General features: G+C 40.0%; 1 long non-coding RNA gene across 1 annotated transcript; it reads right to left on the reverse strand.

Moving 5' to 3' along the window:
- Positions 1-307: 307 nt before the first annotated feature.
- Positions 308-8,142, reverse strand: LOC147153323 (uncharacterized). The gene is made up of 3 exons (XR_015087487.1): positions 8,070-8,142; positions 2,702-2,747; positions 308-416 (listed from the first exon to the last, which is right to left on the reverse strand). It is a non-coding gene; the product is annotated as an uncharacterized LOC147153323 (long non-coding RNA).
- Between the last annotated feature and the right edge of the window lie 219 nt (positions 8,143-8,361).

Raw genomic sequence — 8,361 nt, forward strand, 5'->3', positions numbered from 1 at the left:
GACAACCGCACCATGTTTTTGTAGTTCAATAAATAAAAAAAATACACTACGATACCTGCGATTGGCTAGCAACCAGTTTGGGGTGTCCCCCGCCTGCTGCCCGAAGACAGCTGGGATCCCGCACGCCCGCGACCCTTGTGAGGAGAAGCGGTATAGATAATGGATGGATGGACACTACAATACATTGCATATTGTGATACAGGGTCATAGTTTTTCCATTCCAGTGCTTTGCTTGATGTGCGGTGCTCAATTGTTTGGTGTGAGTGCGTACTTTTTTCGTGATGGTCCACTTGAGTTATTCCGCTCGTCCGCGTTGCTTGGTGAGAGGAGAGCCTTATTCTGTTCAAGGACCTGTGGCTGAGGCCAAGCTTCTTTACAGTGGACAGCACATTTCACTCCAGAAAGCCTTCCTTGTCCTGTAGTTAAAAAAAAGTTAAGGAATTAAAAAAAAAGTTAACTAATGAAAAAACTAACTCCTGACGTGGAGTGAAACGGCAACACATTTTCAAAATATAAAATGTAAGTATAAAGACAAACTGTGCGCGGCAATGCCGCAGTGACCTACTCGCGGATGTCGCCCGTGGGAGCATAAAGAAGCCTTTTAAAAGCACCTTGGCATGCCCATAGTTTGAATTGGTTTCCGAGGAGGCAAAGTGACTTCCTGGTCTAGGAACAACAATGTTGCCTGTGCAGCTCAAACTCACGTCATGCTCTCAGCGCCGCATACATTAACATTTTATCCGTTTTACTCAACGAAAAAAAAAAAGGGGATGAACCGGAATTTGCGATGCATGTTTTTCCTCCTCCAACATTTGCCATTAAAGATAATTTGTCTCCCTCAGGAGCCTGTGCTCGATTGTTGCTGAAATCAGAGCGCTGTCCACTTAAATATGATATGGCAGATTCCTTTGCTTTACACGCTGATTTTAATGAGTCAAACATACATAAGAGCTCGTCTTAGCATCCATTTAGCACAGTAGGAGCTGCTCCACTATTAAAAGTAACTCTATTACCCGTGCTTTTCTGCCTGAATCTGACAATGGCCAACAGGCACATCATTCAAATGGAGTCTTCAAAAGTGCTGGGTCTGCACATTACTAGAGGCCTTGAACTGTATGAAATATTCAAGATTGAGGACCATAAAGTAAGTCGACGCAGAATCCCACCAAAATTCAGCGAGCATTGTGATATGCCCAGAAATGCTCTCTCAGTTCAGAAAGCATGGCTACAACCCATGAGAGGAACACTTTTTTACCCCCCAGGAAACATAAAATCCAGTTTCATTGACCCACAGAAAAAAATAATTGGCACTGAAACTAATTCAGACATTGTGCACAGTGTAATCCTAATCAACCAAGGGGATGATTTGGGGTTTTTTTTGCCCATTTTCTTGGTGGTGGTCATTATCACAACACACATTGCCTGCAGAGCAGACGTGGCATAGGTAAGGCTGAAGATTACAGTGGAATTTAAAGAAAAAAGTGAGTGTTTCTGAACAAAAGCTGATCAATAACATTGACCCAGAATGGAAAAAACAAAGGGACAGCCTGATGTTGCCTGACAAGAAGTGATCACATCTTGCTGGGGTGGGAGGGACAAAGAAAAAAAAAAAGGACCTGGACAGAAAGCTTTTCAAGGGGACAAAACACAACTGATATGCATATGCATTCAACTCATTCTGTAAAACAGACAGAACATTTTAAAGTCCCATCATTATTTTTTAATGAACTACGTTGGGTATCTTAGGTAACCAAGTACGATAAACATTTGATAATCTCTATCCCAATCCCAAATGATTTTTAAACTGCCGTGAACTCAAAAAAGGCAGGCTGACCTGATGACAGCTCCTTCTAAAACAAGATATAAACAATGGAAATTCAATTGAACTTTAACTGTTTTGAAAGTGTGGCAAAATACTGCATGGCAATGACATACACACAGGGTTTCCGAGCAAAAAGAAGGAATGTGTTCTAGCACAAATGTAGGACAGAAAATTACATAGACATAGTGTAGACACAGAACAACGACCAAAAAAAAAAAAACACTCACATTCGCACCTACGGGCAATTTGGAGTTTTCATATAACCTAACGTGCATGTTTTTAAAAGGTGGCAGGAAGTCGGAGTACCCCAGAGTAAACCCACGCAACCATGAGGAGAACATGCAAACTTCACAAAGGAGGGTTGGAAAAGAGATTGGAACCCAAATCATTTGACTGTGAGGCACACTTGCGAGCCTCATGCCCACCATGGAGGGATTTGGCAAACATCGAATCAAACTAGACACAGGAGTGGGATTCTTCAAATACAAGTAGGCTAAACAGGAAAAATTGGGACAATGCTGGAAAAAAAAGAGACACAAATGCAAAGTGGACATCAAAGAGCGCTCATGCGAGACAGCAAGAAGAAAAGTAAAAGAGATGAGGCACAGAGAAGTGATGAAAAAGTGAGCAAAAACTCAGATCAGAGGTAATCAAGCATGAGGCAGCTGTGCAAAATTTACAGCTGTCATTTAGTATCTCACTCTCGGCATCTCGACGAAGAGGCAGGCACAGCAGATTGTCATTTAGTCGAGCGAATCCACGCTTGGTGGCCGTTTGTGTTCTTCCTCCAAGTCTATACAGGCCTGCAGCATCCGGCATGCATCGTGCACAAAGTAAACACCAGCGGTAACATGACAGCTTGCGCAGACGTAACTGTACCTGAGCAGCCAGCCTTGAAGACACCGCTGTGAGGGTTTGCTTCACTCTGGCAACATAACATGGAAAATATCAATGGATCGACCTCAAAAAAAGAAAACATGCTTAAAGAGGAAACACAAACATATTTTTTTTCAAGAATATATTCTATGCGAGCCCACTAGTTGAAACAAGGCATTCAGATTAATATTGCGTTTGCGGAATAAGAGTTAATCCATCCGTTTTTTTAGCCATCTCTGGGGGTGGCCATTTTGTCACTTCTGTCGACTGAAAATCACATCACAACTGATCGGGGCTCAGGTAACTACACATCATGGCTCATCTGTTTTCTGAAGCTGAGCCGTGATTGGTCGTTACCTGAGCCCTGAGCGGTTGTGATGTCATTTTCAGTCGACAGAAGTGACAAAATGGCCGCCCCCGGAGATGGCTAAAAAGAGGTGGATTTTGCTGCTTAAATCATATTCCACAAACGCAATATTAATCAGAATACCATGTTTCAACTAGTGGGCATGCTGGGAACATATTCTTGCAAAAAACGTGTTCGGGTTGATTCCTCTTTAAAGATATAGATGGATAAAGATGAAAGGGTATGAAAAGCATCAACAGTATTATGACATATTCCTAAAACAAATGTAAGATAGAATTGTATCACTGTCATCTCCAAACCGCTTTCTCCCTAGTCATCACTCTACCGTCTATGGCACATTCGATTTTGCTGTGCAAGGGAACGGACCACCACATGTTCGAGCGAAGTGATCAAACCCAGAGGGAGTTGTGGAGGTGATCTGTCTAGACAATCATCCGTTTATTTGGAGACAGAAACCAAGAAAAGTACACGGTGAGATATATATATATATATATATATATATATATATATATATATATATATATATATATATATATATATATATATATATATATATATATATACACACACATATATATATACACACATACATATATACACACACAAAAAAGTAAGCATGAGCATGGTACATCAATAAGTCATATCAGCCAAGCAGTCTCGCAAATAAATCACAGGCAGTGTATGAATTGAAGTTTTAAATATTACAGTTATGTTTTCCCACCCTGGCAACAAAATGTGCCTGTCAGGTAGGTTGGAAACGAGATGACAAAAGCCAACGGCAAGACGACATGAGGTCACGGTTGCTCGATACCTATTTAAAAATGCTGTCATTCCCAGTGACATAAAATATATTTTTAAGATGAATTACTTTCTAATAGAATACTGGCGTGTTTAGCCTCACCGTTCACGGTCAATGTCAAGTAACCTTGAAAAGTTAAGATGCAACTGATTGATTACCTATACCAGGGTGCTTCTATTAATGTTAAAACTAAGTTTATTAGACTTTTCAACAACCTGACTGATTTCCAGAAAGGATTGTGGCAGTGTGAGGCCCAAGAGTGAACCCAATAGATTCTGGTGTATATCAGGATTACAGGCATAAGACAGGCAAGATAATTTTCAGTAAAATATGTATATAAGATAGAACACGATACTGTAGGATTGTTTCAAACATATTGGAATCAGAGCTTTTTATCAATTTGAATGTGACCAATCAGGTTAAGTGATGGTTCTGTTAAGAAGATAGTGATGAGAAAGAAGTGATGGCGTATATGTCTTCAAAGCCATTTAGAGGAAGATACCTTGTGAAAGGAAAGTAAAAGGCGAGAATGAAAAAGGAGAGCTGGATGGTATCGGAATGTTAACATGAGAGGAGGAGCAGGAGGAGGTGAGAGGAGGGAACACTTTACAGCCATTACTGTGAGCATGACTGTGCAGCTTTTTATTTTCGCACATTATGCTATGGGTAGGTGAATGAAACACTGAACAGTTGGACGTGCATTTAAAAGCTTAGAGAAGGTCAAATGAAGTTCACCTGGAAAGCTCATAATGCATTTTTATATAAATCCTGAAATTTCCCCTGAAAGCCCACTATCCCTAACTTTTTGTACGCACTGTATACATTGGAGAAACAGATGGTAGGTGGTTGTAGCATGCAATATAAAGTGGTTGCCTTAAAACAGAAGGAGGAAACATGGCCTTTGTCTTCTGTGGAATGGGGTTTACGCAACAAGGGATAAACAATAAAATCCTCTCTGCTTCATTTCTATTCTAGCCAGATTTTTCATTAAAGAGTTTCTTCTTTGGACAACACCAAGCCCTTCCGCAGTTTTTTCTTTGCCATTCAACAAAAGCAGTGTTTTCGGTCATCACTCTTGTTGCTCCGACAGCCGAGGCGGGCGTAGACATTTAACATGCAGACTGTGAAACGAGAAATTTGCCGTTGCCGATGGTCTGATGGGCAGCCATGACTAGGGGTAATAATCTGAATATTAAACTATTTTGAGAAGTTCCTTCCCATCACTTTTGTGGCGGCATCTACGGAGGAGGAAGTTGTTGTGCAAGGTATGTCATCCAAAACAAGGAACCTGTTGAATAATTTGAACAAATAGCACCCAAGTAGTGGATGTGGTGGAAAGCATAAAAATGCGAGCAGAGTTTGCACAGCGCGCCCACGTAAACATTAGCAGTCTAGCTGCTAATAACTAGCCAGTAGCCGCCGGACGTAAGCAGTGACTAATTGTGTCATCTTTTGATCATGCACATTTGAAAGTAGCAACAATGTTAATGACGTATGTTGGATCATAACATCAAAATGATTATGTTTACATTTTAAGGTGTATTTATTATTCCTGAGGGGTCCATTTTTAGTATGTCACTGTGTTATTTTATGTTGTGCTACATTTGCTGTAGTGTTGAATAAAAATGTTTGAAATGGATGGGAAAAAAATGTTGTATGTTAATAAAATGTTGAATTACTCTCAAAGTATTTTTGTTGTCAGTATTAATGCCAAACGTAAATGTCAGGTTATAAGCAATTCAGTGAGTAAAAAGTTCAAATTCACAGCTCTCTACACAATCCACAATGCTTCTGGCGACCAAAGCATTGGTGGAATAGTCATAGCAAATACTAAAAATAGTCCAACTTTTTTGTGTCCTGCTGTGACTCACTGTTTTGCATGGCCAGTGTCACCTTGGCTAGCCTCAAGTAAAGCCATTTGAGCGGAGAAACATGACCGAAACGTCATTGCATTGAAACGCTCGTTAAGAACTTGCAACAATAATTGACACAATGGAATGTTGTTTGTGGAAAGTGAACCTTGAATGAATGAACAAATGAAAGAATATTCTCAAGGAGGGTTGTTGTCAAAGGGAATTAACAAAAACAAGCATGGGCACAAATACTGGCACTCACAACACCGTGACTCACTGTCTTCTGTGGAGAAAATTGTGTAAGATTTTGTACAAAAAAGGGTCAAATAAAGGCTAATTCACCAGTGAAATATTCCAGAAGTCTTTTTTTTTTTAATCAACCAAATATATTTACGGCATTCTTATACAATTTTATCAAGTATTAGGCATGATCACATGGTAATACATGGTAATAATAATAATAATAATAATAATAACAATAATAAGAAGAAGAATAGCTTTCAAATTTCACCCCCCTCCCCCAAATAGTGTTTTGGCACCCTACAATGGAAGTTGAACAATTCACAAATTGACCAAACTTTTATTCTCAAAGACATCTCTAAATTTGTTAAAACATTGTCCAAGAATGTTACATTAATTTTACTTTAACTTCAGAACACAAATCTGTCTAAACCAATCTTCAACGCAACCTACTCAGTCAAAATAATTAACCCAACCTTGGGTAAATGTAACCCAATATGCTCAGAATCCACAGCTACGCAGAAAGTGGGTTAGGGAAACAAAACATCCCAGCATTTTTTAGTGTATACCACTACTGCAAATAGCACTTGGTCACTAAATTCAATGCTATGGGATTCAATAATAGAAAACTGAACTGCAGCGACTACTACTGCAAATCAGTCTTTTTTTTTTTAATCTGAAGCTTGTTCTGATACTGTATATTAAATTTTTGGCTCAAAACACAAAGCAAAAATCTATTATTATATTAACTTGCGAGTTGGGGCACTCGTAAATCAGGTATACCACTTTATTCATATGGGCAAATAAAAAGTTAATTTTCCATGGTCCCCTTTTGATTTAGGTACTAAAGAAATAGATATGAAGAAAGGAGGTTCAAAGAAGCTAATTAGCAGAGATGTCCGGTCGTCTAGGACCCATTTTGGGGACGGAGGATGAGAAGTTTTTTAAAAAGGACAACTAAGCAAGGACAGAAATGGGTTTTCATATGTATCTGTAATCATCCCAAACCAGGTCAAGTACTGACTGATGTGTTGTGTTGATGTCTTTTAAAAAGAAAGACCACTGTTCTCTTCTGCGATACCACGGAGCCGCCAGCCTGCACAACACTGTAGAATCCTTTTTTTTCTTGTTCATGTGGCTTTCCTAAAATTGTAAAATTGTACTCACAGGCATAGTCTGCCCTCTAGTGGTTCAACACATGTAATACCATGGATTACGCCACAGGACTCACTGACGAGGAAAAAGGTGGACAGCAATTTTGCTTTGTTAGTTAACATTTAGTACATACCTTATCCATTTGCATGCAAAGTATGTCCTTGTCTGGTACATCTTTATCTAGAGTGTAAAAATCTCTCCAAGCCGTCATTCATGCTCATGCAAGCAAGCGCCGCCGTACACTTAAAGCTACGACCCGGAAGTGGAAGTCTTTTGTTCTCCTCCTACAATGACATTGTGTTATTTTGCAATAATTATTTTATCGCATAATAATGCAATAAAAACTGACAAATAATTGTGTTATAATACAAAAGTTTGCAATAAAACGCAATAGTATTGCATTATAAAGCAATCTTAAATATTCTCGTGATGTCCCCTGGTGGGCACGTAGTCTGGTGACCAACGGTGGTTGTGTGCGCAGCTAAATGCTATCTTGGTTGACACTTGAACAGTTGTAAACAATTCAATCGACGCACGATACTCCCAATTGGTAAGTGGATGTGAATAGGCAATTAGCCAGCTAATAAGCTTTGAATAATGTTTATAATTCTTTTGGGCGGCGGAGGGGACGGGGTCGGAGGATGATTATTTTTTTGAGTCAGGACGGAGGGACAATTGACGAAAAATTGATGGAAGACAGACCGGCAAAACAGTGCCCATCTCTGCTAATTCGAGTAAAGAGAGGAAGAAACTAAAGGAGAGAGTGGGCGACTTTTTAAAAAAAAAAGCCAAAAGAAATCAACTCCAAATATGGGCAAAAGTACATCAAGTGAGCCCTTTTTTTTTTTTTTTTTTTACTTCTTGTTGATGCCCTGGTGGTACTGTCAGGTCCTCTGTTCCCACAAGGACGGCTTGTCATGGTAATAGCCTGGAACCGAGACCATGTCACTTCCTCACCTCGTTGCAACGCCATCACAGCCGGCCCCTTTTGTCTCTCCGTCACTCCGTGCAAGTGGCTAATTGATCCTGGGAGACAGGAGAAGGAGGAAGAGGGTTGTGTCTCGGGAGCCGCTCAACAATGTGGAGGTAGGGAAGAAGAGAGCTGCGGATAAAAGCAGGGCGGAGAAAGAACAAGATGCAAACCATGCTCGGGATCGTGTCGCTGCAGTGCTATCTCATTTCCCCACACAAAAGTAACACGACTTCTTTGTAAATGAAAGTCATTCAGGCGAAGGATGCCCCTCACGCT

The sequence above is a fragment of the Filicampus tigris genome, chromosome 1 (genome assembly GCF_054856515.1).
Source record: "Filicampus tigris isolate MCC_2025a chromosome 1, RoL_Ftig_1.0, whole genome shotgun sequence".
Classification (NCBI taxonomy): Eukaryota; Metazoa; Chordata; class Actinopteri; order Syngnathiformes; family Syngnathidae; genus Filicampus; species Filicampus tigris.